An 18,400-nucleotide genomic window follows, 5' to 3' on the forward strand; every position below is an offset into this window, starting at 1 on the left:
CGAACAATGAGGGCTGATGAGACACCAAGGACAATGGCAGGGGGTTTTGATCCTACTTAATGTGTTGGCTTTGTGGGAGCCTAGCCAGTTTGGATGTTCACCTTCCTATATATGGACGGAGGGGGGAGGACCTAGGACTTAACACAGGGCAGGGAACCCGGACTGCTCTGTGGACTGGAGAGGGAGGGGGAGAGGAGTGGGGGGAGGGGGAGAAGGTTGGGAGGAGGGGGAGAAGGGTGGGAGGAGGGGGAGAAGGGTGGGAGGAGGGGAAGGGAAATGGGAGGCTGGGAGGAGATGGAAACTTGTTTTTTGTTTATGTTTTTTTTTCTTCTTTTCGCAATAAAAAAAAAAGATTAAAAATCCTGAATCTGATAGAAGTGAAAATGATAAATAGGCTTGAACTTATTGATACAGGAAAGGAGTCCCTGAATAGGATATTGAAAACACAGGCATTAACAACTAATAAATAAACTCTCATGAAGTTGAAAAAGCCTCTATACAGCTTAAAGAAGCATCATTTTAGCAAAATGGCTGTCTACACAATGGGAAAAATCTTTATACCAGTTATGTGCCTGCTAGAGGAATAGTATCTAGAATATTATTCTAGATACAAAAAAAGAAAACTAAAGAACTAAAAGTGAACATCAAAAAACTAATAACCAACAAAAAATAGGGTATAGAGCTAAAAAGAGAGTTCTCAAAAGAGGAAACACTAATGGTGAGAAATACTTAAATTTTCAACATCCTTATCCATCAGGGAAAAACAAATTAAAATTACAATGAGATTTCATTTTACTCAAGTCAGAATGATCAAGACTGTGAAAACAAATGATAGCACACGCAGGTGAGGATGCAGGTGAAGGGAAACACTTGTTTCTTGCTGGTGTGAATGCAAATGGGCACATCCTCTATAAAAGTAATTCCCCAAAGAGCTGGAAATAAATTTAGCTTAAGATTCAGTCATACCACTTTTGGGCATGTATCCAAAGGATTCTACACATTCTGTAATGTATAGATACACAGATGTGAACCTATGCTCATTGCTACTTTAATCATAACATTCAGAAATTGTGAGTAGCCTAGATGTCTAACAACTGATGAATGAATAATAAAAATCTGGTCCATTTATACAATAAATTTTATTCAGTTGTTAAGAAAATAAAATGATTAAATTAAAATTCAGGTAAATGGGTGGAGCTTGAAGCAATAATCCTTGGTGTTGTAACCCAGACTCAAAAGACAAATATAGCATGTTTTCTATTATACATTTATGTTAGTTTTTAGGCTTTCATTATTTGTGTTACAATCTGAATAACCACAGAGGTTAGGTGGCTGGTAAGGAAACAATTGGGAGAAAGAAATCTCCCTAAAAGGGGAAATAGAATATAATGTTATTGACAGATAAAAGGGAAACTAGAACAAGAGGATTAAAAAAGAAACGGAATAAGAGAGAAGGATAAAAGGGAAACTGGGAGATACAACTACTAATAAAGGTCTTTTGAAAAGCCATATGGAAACCTACTACAGTAGACATGCTCTAAAATATATACATACATGAAAAGTATAAATTGGAATTGACAGATAATTATTATTAACTTTCTGAGGTATTGGAGTTTGAACCCAGCACTGTGTACACGCTATGGGTTCAGTCTACTACTCAGCTTCATTCTGAGCCCACATTTTATTTTTATTTTATATGAGCCCAGTATAATTTTAGTAACCACCATATAAACAAGATGCATGCTGTCTTCTCTTGGGCTCTAAGAGATCACAGACGCTACCTTAAACACCAAAGCACACCCTTCACAAGAAGAGACAACATGAGAAACATTCCAGGGATCATCCTGTGTCTGTTTCAGGGCTCCTTATGCCAGCTGACAGAGCAATAAGAGTCTACTCCCCAAACCATGTAGCAAGAAAACTAGAAACCTATTCAGAAAACAACCAAATAGCCTTAGTTCCCAGTTCAAAACAGAACTCAAATTATTACTGACTTCAGTTAAAAGTAGAAGGCATACATCTGAGCACCACTAAATTACAGGATGTGCACACAAGCAGTTTAAATCCTAATGCAACTTAATTTTATTGATGATTCTGTCAAGTCAGGAAATGCAATTTCTTTGAAGAGTCATCATGGGAATACTCACTTACTACAGAATATAAAATACTACTTCATTCCAATTCTGAGGCTTCACTAGGGCATTCATTAATAATCCCATCACTTAAAAGTAGGAAGTTATTAAGTATCTGGTACCTTAAGCAATCTTCACTCTGATAGAAAAGGTAATTTGGTAATGATGTGTCAGTTATTCATTGTGTCGATTTGTGATGTTCCCATATAAGGCTGAAAGAAACATATCTAATAAGATATAAGAGAGGAGGGATGGGATGAACCTCAGTGCAGAACTCTGGCCTAACACATGCTAGGTCCCTCATGAATTCTCACCTAATACTTCCCTCCAGCTCTCTGGTTTTATGTGCATGTTTTGTTTTATCCCAAATCTTTAGGCCTGTATAGAAGAACAGTAATGTTAATTTACTCTTCTCTGTAAATCTGAAATATGTACTCTTTGTATTTTAATTACACTATCATTGTTCTTCCAGAAAATTTCTCATAATTTATTGAATGGAGAAATTACAATATTTTCTTAATAACAACAATGCTTAATATTTTCAAGATAAAAATTAAGTTACAACTGAAACAAATAGTTGCAAATAATATTAGTCCTAAGTTTTTAAATAATGGAATCTCAGAGATGATTTTTTTCTAAATATTTCATTGGGTTATGATTTATCAACAAGTGTTATGATGATTTAGCAGAGTGAAGCTGTTTTCAGAAAAACACAGCATGTACATGTTGTATCACTAAATGAAGTAAGAATATAAAACCTTGCCTGCCTTGTAAAGATCACAGGCATGAAAGCAATAACATACAACCATAGCTATGGTCTTGTGAAGATGGTGGTGCTCAGCGTACTCTCTGTTATAACTGGCTATTTTTACAGTGATGTTCATGTGTATTCATAAAATATAGACAATACAAAGACTCTCTGATCTGTCCCTGCATCTGAATTAGCTGTATATTTAGAATTCACTTAAAGTCTTTACAATTGTCTACTTATTATTTCTCTAAGGAACACAGGCTTTGCCTCCTGATTTGGGGTGACTAACACCTGACATTTACTTAACACAGTGTTTTCTATCACACAGTGACTAACTCTCTCCCTGCCCCTTCCCACTCAGAGCTCCCATCCTGTTCTTGCCCCTATTTATTCTAAGAATAGCAGTTACAACCACTATCTCCTTGCAATCAGCATGGAAACAGTGCACGTGGGCTTGTGCACACGCATGTTGGGTGACAACGACGTTTGAGAATAGCTGTCACTAGAAATAGGGCGACTTATGCAGTTCTCTCTCCGAGCGCTGCTGTCACTTCAAGAAAAAAAATAGTTCTGTGATAGTTTTTGATTCATGATAGTTTTATGATTCATAAAAATGCAAGGAATTTCCTGGTGGATGATAAAAACGCTACAGCTACTTCACGTTTAGCATTATCTTATCAAATACAGGCTGTTTGATGCGTATCTCTTTTTATTCAGTACTCCCAGAAAGATAAGATAATGCCAAATATGAAGTATTTATAGCATTTTAAATCAGTAGTTTAAAAAAATTATTGGCTATGCCCCTAAGTTTTGTATAATACTGTTGTCCCTGTCGTTCCCTTTAGGGATACAAAGGGTGGGAAGGGGTTAAGAGGAAGAGTTTGGGAGATGGCAGTGAATATGTTCCAAATACATTGTATAAAATTTTCAAAGAATGAATGCAAATATTTTTAAGTCCCTGTACTGTATGTAGGCTTTCTTGTCCTTGCACACAAGATCACTTAGAGTAGTGTGCATTTGCATGAAATTTTGTGCTGTGTAGACTAAAGCTGATAAATTTGAACGATGTTATGAAGCACTTGATTTGGACTCTCAGAACACCTTGTTATAATTAAGATCACTCTGCATTTATCTTTTGGATGGCTTATCCAGAAATACTAAAGCATTGACTAGAAAGTGAGAGATTAATCATTTTGGCTACAAGTAATCTTGCGAGATGACTGAGCATACCCTCAAGCTTTGGGATATGCCTGGAAACAAGATTTCAGAAGTAGACAGGATGAGTTTGACAGGGATGCCTGGTTGATTCAACTAATATTGATACATTTCTGAGAGAGAAATAATTGGCATTTGTAACTGCCAAAAGGAAAAATTGAAGCACAATAGAATAAGCTTTGGAGAAAGTGTACTTTAAGTAAATTATGGCATTCGAAGATTTTGCTTTGTAGTTTTTCAGCTTCCTGGGGGCCTCCAGAGTCATACTGACCTAAAAGTATACATCATTTAACATGTACCCACAAGCAAACCCCGAGTTCCCAAGGAATGCTATCACCAGAGCAACGCCCTCACCCATGATTAACTCTGTCAACTCTTCCTACATTTCTTATATTTATGATTTTATAAAAATGGTTACATATTTATAACTATGTATGTATTTTATAAATATTTGTATATTTGCATTTATGTATTTGTGTATCTCTTTGTATTTTGTATAGTTACCACAGCCACATGAAAAAAATACAGCACAAAGATAATTGATTCGGGTACCTACGGTAGGAAATAACGTAAAGCTTTCTGCATTAAGCTAGGTGGTACCCCAGGAAAAGAACAAACAGGTGTATGTAGCAATATCGAAAAGAAAACCTTTTTATCCGCTGTTGTATAGGCCGAAGTGGACTACAGATCTCCAGGGCATTTCTCAGCTCGGTGCTTTGTGACTTCAAGAGTGGCTGATCAGTTCTCAGAATTAAAAGCAAACGGAACTCCACTGTTGCTATACTTCTGATTTCTCAGGGTCTGTAAACAAGCAGTCACCAGGATGGTGGCCAGATGTTTTCTTTCTTGACGGATGTGATAAACTTTGCTTTGCCCAGGGAAGGCTCAAGTTAAGTCCTGAGTAAGAGGCAAAAGATCTCATGCTTTTTCGGTCACAGTCCAGCTGGCCTTGGTGAGCTCCCAGTAGATCAGCTCCACTGTCTCAGTGGGTGGGTGCACGCCTCGTGGTCCCGACTTCTTTGCTCATGTTCTCCCTCCTTCTGCTCCTCATTGGGACCTTGGGAGCTCAGTCCAGTGCTCCAGTGTGGGTCTGTCTCTGTCTCCATCCATCACCAGATGAAGGTTCTATGATGATATGCAAGATATTCGTCAGTATTGCTCTCGGATAGGGTCATTTCCGGACTCTCTGAACATGGCGAACAATGAGGGCTGATGAGACGCCAAGGACAATGGCACGGGGTTTTGATCCTACTTAATGTGCTGGCTTTGTGGAAGCCTAGCCAGTTTGGATGTTCACCTTCCTAGATATGGACGGAGGGGGGAGGACCTAGGACTTACCACAGGGCAGGGAACCTGGACTGCTCTGTGGACTGGAGAGGGAGGGGGAGAGGAGTGGGGGGAGGGGTAGAAGGGTGGGAGGAGGGGGAGAAGGGTGGGAGGAGGGGGAGATAAATGGGAGGCTGGGAGGAGGTGGAAACTTGTTTTTTGTTTATGTTTTTTTTTCTTCTTTTCTTAATAAAAAAAATTATTTAAAAAAAAAAAAGAGGCAAAAGATTAGTTGGCAGCTAAGACATGTTAATTGTGTAAGGTTTATCCCCTTGATATTATGCCTAGGAAAAGCATAGGGATAGTTGTATGCTTTGAGTACCCTACCAACACTTAGAAGATAATATATCCTTAACCAGTCCTCATCACCAGGCCTTCCCTGGTGTGCAAACAGACCAAACCAGCAGCCAACCCAAGACAGCTGTATCTACTTACACTTGATTAAAAGTTTGTCATCAAGCATTAACTGTCCGAGTGGAGTCCAGACATCTTCCAAAAGAGATTTTTTGTTTCTGATTTTTCTGTTGTGGCCATTTGATCAGGAAACTCATTTCTAAAGCTTTGAGATGCCCCTGCTGTGGACACCCAGCTGAGAGAACAGCTGTGTAGAACACCTGCTCCTCATTAGCTCCCATCAATTATCTCTGTGGCACAGGCTTGTCCCGTGGGTTTGCACTGAGTTTGATTGCTTCTTTTGCTATATGTTTGTCGTTCGGTTTTGGAAATAGTTAGGAAATTGACTGACATTTTTGCAGCAAATATACGACAAAGGAGAGATGTAGTTTGTTCACTGGGTCCCGTAAATGGCCACCATTTTCCCTAAGTTTCACTGGGATGCCCAGAATCCTATGCAAGATTTCCCTGCCTATTATTCCTAACAAGGCCCTTGAAGTATAAACTATGCCTTAAGGAAAACTGACAACATTAGTGAAAAGAGTCACTTTGGCCACAGGATAAAGTTAGCCTTTATGATTTCTGAAAGGATATTATTTCCCTATGGCTCCGTTGGGCCTCTTGAAGATGTAATCAATGATTTGACATTATGTCAAAGATAAACAAGCATTCATTCCTTCCTATGGCAGCAGGACATAGAAAGCCCCATGGGTAAATGCAGTGACATGTTTCAGTCCTTCCAACAAGACCACACGTGTAGCAGAGCGTTCGTTTCTGACTTACTTGGGTAGAACACAACTCATGGTGAAGTAATACCATCTCAACTCACTTCTTTTCACTTCAGGAGTGGTAGGGTGGGGAAGGATGACTTTGGGTTTGCTGCATCGCTGAGGCACTCTTCTAACTCACAGCAATCCTGCTTCTGCTTTATAAACGCTAGGATTACAGGCGTGGGCTATCATACCTCTCTCATGCTTGCGTCCATGCTAAGAGCCAAGGATTCTGGGAATAGAAATGTAATCTATATATACTGTGGAATATTCCTTCTGTACTCTGTGAATATAGTGGCCTGTTACTGAGGTACCCCTCCATTAAAAAAATTATGAAGAACAGAAGTAGTCAACAAATAGTTGGTTAAATCTTAAATCTTACATTCATTTGGGAAGAAAGCAGTTTCTTCATATTCTGACTTCAGTTTTCTGATCAACATTTAGGCTTTTAAGATGAAAAAACTGATTGTATGAGCTGAGCTTTAAAGTGTCTTCTTGTGTAACCTGGAATATAATTAGAAGACTTCAATGACTGGATAAAGGCTTTTTAAGGTATATTCAGGACCAATATACAGAGCGTTCCCATTGTTAGGCTAAACCATGCGATATTCCTTCATTTAGGTTAAAAATATCAAACACTAACAATTTGACATGACTATCTTGTATAAAATGTCCTTCATTCTTTGCTTACTCCAGGGTGCAAGGTCTTGTGCTTTCTGTGCACTTTGAACTGTAGAAAGGATAAAGTTCATTAACTAAGGTTATTTCTCTCCAGATCATTGCACATAGTTCCTTCAGTTTCACAGTTTCAAGCTACATTATATAACAAAGCCTCAGCATATAATCTACCAACAGTGAGGCTGACTTAGCAACTTGGTTAAGAAAATGGCAGGCTGCAGCCATCTCAGAAGCACTATGTTGAGAGCAACGGACACGAATTCCAGTTAGAAATTTCAGCTGTTCCTTTTAACCCAGTGTTTGATGTTTGACATCTTTGTTTTTCACAGTTTCTTTCATGTATAATTCTTACTCAGTAACAGAGGTTAATTATTTAACACAAATTTTGACTTCTTAACTTTACTGAAGTATTATGTGTACATCAAAAAATTCTTTCTCAAATTCTGCTTCCAGAAACTAAACATGCACACATAGTCAGCACCCAGGTCAAGAACTGTATGACCCGACACTGCGAAGGCCCTTCTGGTGTTTATCCTCCATGTGCCATTGAAATCCACACTGGCTTCCCTTCAGGTGATAGGACTTTTCCCTTCAGGAGTGACTGGATTTTTGCTCAATATCACCCGTACAAGAGGCAGCTCTGTCTTCTCCGTTACTATAGTTAGTTATCAATGCTATTGCAAATAACCTCTTTATGCAAATTTGACTTGATTATTCTTTCCAATCTCTGTGGAAACTGGGCAGTCTGTGATACATGGGTTACACTGTGGTCTTCCTTGATGGGTCATACCTAGAATTTAATTGATTTTTTTATGAATTTACAGCTTTAATAGAAATTGTCCCTTTCCTGGAGGTTTTGGTAAATTTTTGCTCTCATTTATAATGTGCTTGAATCCCATTTTCTCCATACCCATGAAAGATCTTTTCAAGGGTGTGTTTTAGTTCCATTTTCTCCATAGCCTTGTAGGATTTTCTTCCGGTTTTATTTAATCCTCTACCATGGCTGTGGAGTGGCATCCTGCTTAAAACCAAGGAACAGTCCATGGAACTATTGGCTCCTTGGAAACCTTGGGGTTTATATGAAAACACCTTGATCCATCTCGTTTAAGAATCTTCATTAATTAACCTTGACTACGCTGAAAGTTTCCATTGTCTCTGAGTCCTCTGTTACTATGGAGACATCAAGTGTTAGTAATATTGCACCTCTTTTTTTCTCTCAGTTTTTTTGTGATTTCCTATTATCCCTTGATTTTTTGGCAATGAAATGTATCCGAATTTGCCTTGTCTTTGTTATAGTAGAAGGTATTGATTCTTCATGTGTCTATACCTGTTTAATGAGTTGAAAATTATCTGCTATTGTTTACTTCAATAAGATTTCTGCCCAACTTTTCTCTCTCCTATACTTCTGTAATTTGATTGGTATAAAACCTTGAGAGTATATTCCACATTTACTTACTCCCTGTCTTTTCATTCAGTTTATATTGCATGTGTCTGTGTGTGCATGCGTGTGCTCACACAATATGTAAGGGCATGCATGTGAGTGTGTTTGTATGTGTACATGTGTGTCTGTGTGTTTTCTGGAGATTTTCTATCAGTACATCAATAGTTGTATTTTCACAACCATAAACGCATCCATTTAGCCCTTAACTTCAGACACAGCTTTCCCTGTGATTCTTTGTATAGCTTCATACTCCCTTTTTTTATCTTCTGTTTTTATGTTTCTTTAAAATGAAGTACATCTCAGTTTCAACAGGAGCATTTGTTAAAGTCTAGCAAATAGAGAACTTCACAAATGTCGCTCTGTGATGATTTACAAATCAATAAACATTCATATTAAGAAATAAAATATTGGGGGGAAGTGAGTCGGGGGTAGGGAATAGAAAGAGAAGAGGAGTGAAAACTGAGGTCAGGATGTAAAATAAATGAATAAATTTAATTTGAAAAAAAAGAAAGCAGAAATAAAATATTAAGCCACTCAGTGGTTATTCGGGAATAGGCAGGAGAGATAAAGCAGTCCAGAAGGACCAGCCAGATGGAGAAGAGCATTCCGTTTACACTGGCCCACTGTGGGAAAGCAGCATCGGCCTAGGGCCTCTGTCCTGTTCTGACCTCACAACCTTGGTGTTGTCTTCTCTATACTCAGACCCATGTACCTCATTGGCTCCTGTGTTAACACAGTAACACCTCCCTTGTCTGTGCTTTTAGCTGGGAATTTTCCCTCTATGATGATCTGAATAAAGTAGTTTATTAACTTGAAAAAATATTTAAAAATTAGAGCTGCACACCCAGTGTCTGGAAAATACCTGGGTTTCCCACTGAATTTCTGGAGCACTGTGGTGCGTGAGCATGGGTTCCTGGAGGAAGGTTGAGTCCAGCAGGATTTTAGTCTTAGCCATTGATAAGCTCATGTGATCAACCAATTTGGCTTCTTCGTCTGGGGGAAAATGAGTTGGACTTTCGAATGAAGCTGAAGGAGTTCAAATGCAGTCACTGGCCTGTATTACAGAATGGCTTTAGTATCTAACGTGTGATGGTGTACTTGTCATGGTATTACACAAGGTGCTTTGATCAGCCTAAGCTGATAAACATATATTTTCTAATGTTTCATAGGATGAGTTAATATATATGTTTCCACAATTATTTTGATAATAATTTTCAACTAATGCAAATATTTTTCTCATCGTAGTAGCAATGATATAAACAAAATAGTTTTTAAGATAGAGCACAAATGATACCAAATGGTGATAGGATCCCATCCTATTCAAAAGCTGTGATTTTTAGACTTAAAATATCTTTGTCACAACCCAACAGTTACAATTGTATGGTCAATGGCTAGGCTATTTCTGGCTAGCTCTATCTCTCTAAATTAACCCAAATTTTTAGTTTATATTTTACCATTAGGCTCATGGCTTGTTACCTCACATCTTGCTTCTTGGGTGGCTACATAGCATCTCCCCAATTCTGCCTGTTCTCTCTCTGTATCTTTGTTTGGACTTCCCACCTAGCTTTACCCTGCTAAGCCATTGGCTGAAACAGCTTTATTTATTAACAAAAAAAACCTACACACACAGAGAAGGACATCTCACATCAACGTTTAGTCTATTTGTATTGGGCAAAATTAATACTTCAATATTTATATTCAATATTTGTATTTGTATTTATATATCAGAGGAACAATAAAAGACTGGAACTGGATTCTATTACATCTTGGCTGATGCTGCTTTGCACACAAACACAAATTCCAGGGCACCCTAGTGGCACTGCCACGGGTAAATAAAGCCTCTGCTTCTTCTTTACTGCTTTTTAATTTTTCATTCGTGCTGAAACCTTCCATCTTTGAACCACACCTTGATGAAAGTCTCAGATACACAACGAAAGTGTCTCAGATGGCAATAGCCATGTCTTAAGAGCAACAGGCATCTCTGCTTAGCTAGTCACTTGTAAGTGGCCTATGCCTCACCTCAAGCATAATACAGGACCGATTTAGGAAGCGGTGTATGAGCAAAAGCAGTAAACAGCATTGGAGATCTCTGGTCTGTGCAAACTGCTGCGAGGCTGCAGAGCTGCTGCTCACACTGCACTAGCGACCGCAGCCTCTAGTTGAGTCTGCAAACTGTTACTGCCTTATCTAGGTGTGACTTCAGCTCACCTCTGTAACTCTGTGAAAGATTCCAAATCTGAAAGTAGCATCACTACAGCACTTCACAGGGCGGACTGGAAAAGTGTTGAAGCTCACACAGTTTTAACAGTTTTTCTTGAAGGGCACTTTGAGTTTCATCTGGCTCTTATTTGAGTTTCTCTCTTAGGGTCAGACTTACAGACCTTTAATTTGTATTTAACTTCTGGCAAAAAAAAAAAAGAGAAACTTTGGTCATCGTTCTATAAAAAAGTTTTAAAGGGTTTTTTTCTGATTAAAATACTCTTTTAGACGTGATACATAACAAGAACAAGAAAGTAAACATCTTCACACCTAACAGGAGAGCATCTTACATACAGTGGGGGTCAGTAGTGCTAAAGGAGGGTCCTCTTAAGGGAAAGGAGCCAAATATCAAAATAAGGCACACCCTGTTATTGTCACCGATTTGTACTAGGCCATAGTGTTCTTCTCAGAAGGCACGAGTTGGGAATCTAATCACCCAAAGGTTTAAAATGTTGTTTAGAAGATGATGTCAGATGTGGGGACAGCTGACTTGAATACAATCCCCTTCCTGGAATCCACAGCAAGTCCTTAGTGACAACATCCATTCAGACTCTAGCACTCTGGAGCACCAGAAGTCCTCTTTCCTAGTTGGTGCACAAATCTATAAAGGCACTGTGCAAAAGGTAGGCAGCGGAGGTCATTACCCACCCACCCCCATTTGGAGTATATATTAAAACAAAGGCACATTTCCTTGGCACTCAACTGTATGTAAACTAACAAAAATAATCATTTGGAAAAAGACAGCAGGTAAGCTCGATAGCACAGCAGGTTCTAAGCAGAAAGTCTTGAAGATGCTCCTGGACGGTGGACTTTGGTTTCACCAGATTCTTCATTCCGAGAGACACACCACATAATGATGATGATGACAAAAATCACCAGGACACTGATCCCTATGGCCCATATCTTGCAGGTCTTCCACCAATACTTTCTCTTCAGCTTGGCAGCACTTGCTTCAAACTGAAAAGCCCCTGCCTGCAGTGCATCTGTGCGGTCATCCCACTCTGAGAGCTTCTGATCTCTTTCTAACACCTTGTCCACGTTGACTCTCATGATATCAACCACCTCGTCAATTTGACTATGTTTGCTGGAGTCTTCGATTACTGCCAGCAGTATCACCTGAACTTCCTGGAGGCGTGCGTACCTGTGGACATTTTGGCAGCAGCAGTGTGACAGAAGTCCTAATTTTAAACTTAGTTTTATATATTAGTTTCTTAAACAATTTCAGTGAACTCTCTGTGCCCTTTGTACAACCCCATAATTCATCAAAAGTGTTCAGGGGAAGCCAGCATATGTTTGAAACGTGTCAACTCTAACCTCTCATTTTAGTCATGTGTATTTATTTAAAGTTTTATGCATGTATCTTTCTTCCAAAAGCTGCCTTCTGCCAGGGTCATTCCTAAGCCAAGAACTGGCAAATCCCCAAGGAATATTAGAACTAGTCTGTGCTTTCATTCAGTCTGAGCAACTGTTCCTCTGGGATTTTAACTTCCACAGGTCTCTGGCAATCAAAATCAGAAACAGAAAACCAACCAAACAAATAAAACCAAAGCATGATTTTCATAATATATTCACCTTTTCTAGCTATTATCCACAGATATATTGAGCAAGAATGACTCAATAAATACTCTGCAGAAGAAGTTAGTAGTTTCTAAACTTTAAGATTTTTGGGTAATGTAAAGTGCACAATACATAAAAAAAGTTATAAAAGAACACATTTAAATGTGCTTCATAATTGTTTTGGCCAAGGAAGGGTCACATGAAAAAGTAGGCAGATGAGATTGTACTGCCTGCTGACATACAGCTATCTTAGTTTGTGGAAATACATTCTATGATTGTCACAGAATGTTAAATTTGTGATGAAACATAGATTTCTCAGAACATATTCCTGCCATTAAACATTATGTCACCATAATTGGAAACCAAATCTTTGAAAATCCATAAGCCGGTATCCTTCCCATGACAAGAGACAGTGTTGGGCTCCATGTGCAGCCGTGTAACACAGGGCTGTTACATCCCAGTACAGCTCCATATACAGCCATGTAACACAGGGCTGTTACATCCCAGTACAGCTCCATATACAGTCATGTAACACAGGGCTGTTACATCCCAGTACAGCTCCATATACAGTCATGTAACACAGGGCTGTTACATCCCAGTACACACCCACTGACTCCTTTCCTTCCTGTATTGTATTTATCCCATTATAGATTTTGCTTTTTATATTGAACAATATACCTGGTAAATTTTTCATGCAATCCCTTATTACATTAAATACCTATGTGGTGCTTTATGCTGTGAAAACTAGTTCAATCACCATAGGTGTGTGAAGTTAATGGTCACGTGTGATATTCGTCATGAACATTTAGGTGTGCTGTGGAATATGGTAACTACTTCGGCGATTTCAAATATTTCTCTGTTACAAAATTAAGGAATAAATATGATTCCAATGTATAACTTTTGTATAAATATGTAATTCCTGGGCAGAACGTGTACAATTTTAATAGATTTGTTAAATTTCAGTGTGAATACTCTAAAGCTTACCTATTTGTAGAGAAGAGGTGTGCGAACCTTATTCCAATCCCACGTTAGAATTTTTCACTCTTCCAGAAATCACTTTGGAGCTGAGCTCCAGCCTCTACAACTCTACTCACAGTGCAGGCAGCTTCAGAACTGCTTTGTGTGTCTGTGAACTTGTTCTTTTGTGGTTGATGCAGATGGAATTCATTGCAGTATTCTGTACCTGGCTTCTTCTACTTAGCAAAACATTTCCAAGGTTTGTGCATATCTTAGCATGTACCAGCTGTCATTCTTTATTCTCAATCATGTTCCCTTCACCTTTTGGTCACTCCATATTGTGACTATCCATTCAACAGCAGCTTGACATTTGGGCTGTGACCATGTGTACTGCAAGTTCTGTGTCACCTACACTTAAATGCTTTAGCTCAACACTACTCTTTTGGTTTTGTTGATGTTTTCATTCACCTCCAACCCACTATTCAAGAACTAAATAGTCTTGTGAATTCAGACTTACTATTCCTGAGGACAGTGCAGTTACATGGTCACAAAGGTGCCATCAAGCTCAATTTTATAGCCAACAGGAAGACAAATTTCAATATTTACTGAATATTCAACAAAGGACTTTAAGTATGTGGCATAAAAACAAGAGATCTTGACAGAGGTTATACCACTGTTGTTTTTCTGTTCAAGATTTCATGTAATGATGATAGCAATGGCAATCCATAGTATTAATTATCACCTTTAGAATTAGAAAATTGTGGACCTCAATGGTGAATATCTTAATTATCTAATAACTAATAAATGAGAAAGTGGGGTCCTGAACTGTAACTCTGCTTTGTACCTCCAGGATTTCAAATAATTAATGAAAGAAACAAATTAGCCAATGAAAGCATACCTCTAGTTATAATAAAAGAGTGATCTAATTGTTGGAACAAACCTAGGTTAGATTGGGTCTGAGTCAAATTATTGTAGTGATTTTCAATATAGTATTGATGAAAGGAGAAAGAAAGTGGGTGAGCAGTTGGGATGGGACCTCACATGAGTACCTCTGCTCGTTGTTCTTGACAGGTCTGTCTTTGACAGAAACTGTAATGCTCTTGGTCCTGTCATTCTATCAGCCCTGGACAGAAGCCAGAAATGACAAATATGTTTGGGGGTAGTCATTTGTCTTATGGTTTCTCATTTTTATATGTTTTCTCCTCTTTCATAGAAAGATAGCACAGCTGCCTAGAAATTACAGGAAATCAGAGACTTTCTTGGCCCCTAACATTCTGGTCAGATACTGGAATAAAGAAGTCCACAAAACACCAGGTGAGTGGGACAACAGGACTGACCAGCTCAGCTCCATGCCTCATTTCAACAAAGCCTTTGCACTCAGGCAAGCAGGGACCATTAGTGGCAACACATCCTGGGGACCTGTTTCTGCTAGACAGGAAGTCCCCTGCTTTCTTCATCTTAAGCCCACACCTTTGATAAAATCCCTTTTTAAAGCTTACCTTTCTGTTATCTGTCAACTTTATACACGACGACCCAGGTGCCACTGGCCCGGGGTGACTTTGATGGTTCTTGATTGGCCCAGCACACAATTTGTGTGGCACTTGCCTTTCCTTTGAAACAGTCCCTCTAGGAGAGAGGGCAAGGCTAATAAAACGCAGAAGGTAAATAGTAGTCCATGTCAGAGAAAGTTGGAGCTTGTGAAATTCTCAAAAGCCCATTCCACATTTATAAAGGAGTAAACAATTCTGTGTGTGTGTGTATGTGTGTGCGTGTGTGAGCACATGTGTGTGTGTGAGCATGTGAGTTCTAGTGTGTGTGCATACATGTCTGTCTGTGTATGTGTGCGTGCACATATGTGTGGGCGTGTATGAGCATGTGGGGGAGTATTATGTGCGTGTGTGCGAGCATGTGTGTGAGCTTGTGTGTGAGCAAGTGTTTGGGTGTGTGTGTGCACGTGTGAGGGAGAGAGAGCCTGTGTATAAGTGTGTGTGAGCGCGCGCATGTGTGTGTATGCATGTGTGTGAGAGCGTATGTGTGTGTGTGTGTGTTGCTACGTGATTCCAACTTTTGTGAGTCCTCACCCATATTGGGGTGGGATTTTCAGTGATGCAGCTACTTTTGAGTGATCCCTGCTCCTAAGTAGCCCCTTACCCTTACTGCTGCTAATAACGCCAGTAAAACCTCATTAGTTCACCAAGTTGAACTTTGGTATTATCATTATTTTAGCCTGTCCTAAGCTACCTTTCTGGAGTGAATTGATCTGTGTGTGCGTGTGTGTGCGTGTATGTGTGTGTTTGTGTGCGTGTGTGTGTGTGTTTGTGTGCGTGTGTGTGTGTTTGTGTGCGTGTGTGTGTTCTGGCGCATGCACGTTCATGTATGCACAAGTGTCTCTCCTAGTAAAGTCTCTTGCATAACATTTTGTTCCCCAGGTTGTATCTACAATAAAAGCCTTCCCCTTAAGCATACTATGGAGCAGTCATATCATCAATTTATAGACAAGTCAGCAACTCAAGCAGAGCAGGAACCTGGAGGCTGGAGCTGGTGCAGAGGCCATGGAGGAACACTGCCTACTGGCTTGCTGAGCCCGTTTTCTTACAGAACTTAGGACCAGTCCAGGGGTGGTACCACCTACAGTGGGCCAGATTCTCCCCATCAATTTTTTAAGTAAGAACATGCCATACTACAGGATTGGCTGCACCCTGATCTTATAAAGGTATTTTCTCAATTGAGGTTCCTCCCTCTCAGACGACTGTAGCTAGTGTCAAGTTTACATAAAATTATCCAATATATATTTCATCTCTGGCAATATAATCTGCTTACAGACATTTCTGTGAACTGCAGCTCTATGAAAAGATAATAAGAAACCTCCAATTCAATAAAGAGTATGAGAAACATATTATCACTTGGGGTAATTTAATCAGAAACTTTTGACACTTGAAATATTTTTCTATAACTTTTTTGCATTTAAAATGTTTTAATAACATAAGGTTTTTCATGACAGTGAGACACACCTGCTCCTGGCAGCATTGATTTACTTCAACAAACGGATGATGGGCATTGAAGACCCTCCATATAGAGCTTGCTTTCTTTCTGACAAAGCTAGCCACTGGGAAAGAAACTACTTTTGTCTCGAATGCTGACAGTATGCTGTCCAAGTTGTACAGGCAGGACACAAAAGAAGGCAAAATTTTAAAAAGTCGTTTTTTCATGAGTTGAAGTAAGTAAGAAGCAGCAAGTATGAAAAATAAATCACTTGGATTTTTGTTAAAGACATTCTTGGGTATGTTGCGAAGAGGTTCACACTAGGTGATGACTAAGGATTCAATGTAGGGTCAGGTTCCTACATAACAATGGTAGAAGAATGTGAGCACTGCTTAGGCCTCCAGCACTAACCATTTTCAGGCAGTTTGTGTGCATTACTTTAATCATAGATGTCAAAGAAGTCACTTGTAGAAACGTGTGATATTGTTTTCCCCTACAAATGGCCAAAAGGCATTTTTCCTTACTCCTTTCAAGTAAGCAGTTATAATTTAGGAACAGCTGGGGAAGCAGAGTCCAGAGGCCTGTCTAGCTGGTAATTTGTTTCTGATTTCTGAAGCATTGATTCAGGCCCAGTGGTCGGCATCCCTCAGTGCCGACCCTTTGTTCTTGTGCAGTGGTGATGGAGGCTTCTATTAGTCATCTTTGCCAGCCAAAGCAGGAAAACAACAACATCAAAAACGAAGAAAGAAACCATTGCTTCCCAGGGTAGGCATACACAGCTGTTGACTTTTCAGATTTTTCTATGTAGTGGAAGATAGATGCTTTAGCAGCTTCAATTTATGTGAACCTAAAGAAACATATGCTTTGTCTGAATGCAGAGGCTGAATGACAGGGATGCTCCCCAAATAATTAAGAAATTTAAGTGAGTTAGAAACACATCTTTCGCCAACCCTAAAATGGCTCCCCTAATTAAGATATATACTTCCCTGCTTCCATATCCACCCTTCCTTTATTCCAACAATTCCATTTCCCCAAGTTCTCCCCCTCCTCCCCTTCTCACATTTCTCTCCCCATCTTCCCTTACCCCCATCCCACCCCAACTCCAAGATCCCAATTTTTTGCCTGGCAATCTTGTCTACTTCCCATATCCAGGAGGATAACTATGTTTTTCTTTGGGTTCACCTTCTTATTTAGCTTCTTTAGGATCACAAATTATAGACTCAATGTCCTTTATTTATGGCTAGAAACCAATTATGAGTGAGTATATCCCATGTTCATCTTTTTGGGGGTGCTGATCTATTGGAAGCTCACCAAGGCCAGCTGGACTGGGACTGAAAGAGCATGGGACAAAACAAGACTCTCTGAACATGGCGAACAATGAGGGCTGATGAGAAGCCAAGGACAGTGGCAGTGGATTTTGATCCTACTTCATGTTCTGGCTTTGTGGGAGCCAAGCCAGTTTGGATGCTCACCTTCCTAGACCTGGATGGAGGGGGGAGGACCTTGGACTTTCCACAGGGCAGGGAACCCTGACTGCTCTTTGGACTGGAGAGGGAGGGGGAGAGGAGGGGGGAAAGGGGAGAGGAGTGGGCGGAGGAGAGGGAAATAGGAGGCTGGGAGGAGGCAGAAATGTTTTTTCAATAAAAAATAAATAAAAATAAAATAAACACATCTTTCAGTTTTCAGAATTTTACATAAAATTCTGAGGGAAGTCTTCAAATTGTATTGTTCATAATTGTTCTGGTAACAAATCCTGGATCTTCCCAAGCCCATGAAACTCCCCCTTTCTCCTTACTACCGAGGGGGGCATGACTATTACTCCTGTTGACCACATTCTAAAATTGTCAATGGAGTAATTGTTGATCAAAAGACAAATTAGCCATCAAATATGTTTTGGCAGGCCTGATAGAAGAGAAAATGGTTATTTTTGAGAACCTGG

General features: G+C 39.5%; 1 pseudogene; it reads right to left on the reverse strand.

The window, feature by feature from the left end:
* Nucleotides 1–11,736: 11,736 nt before the first annotated feature.
* LOC121461440 lies at nucleotides 11,737–14,936 on the reverse strand (annotated as a pseudogene).
* Between the last annotated feature and the right edge of the window lie 3,464 nt (nucleotides 14,937–18,400).

Source organism: Microtus oregoni, unplaced genomic scaffold, assembly GCF_018167655.1.
Source record: "Microtus oregoni isolate MIOR12 unplaced genomic scaffold, Mior012 000022F_ref0000154, whole genome shotgun sequence".
Lineage (NCBI taxonomy): Eukaryota > Metazoa > Chordata > Mammalia > Rodentia > Cricetidae > Microtus > Microtus oregoni.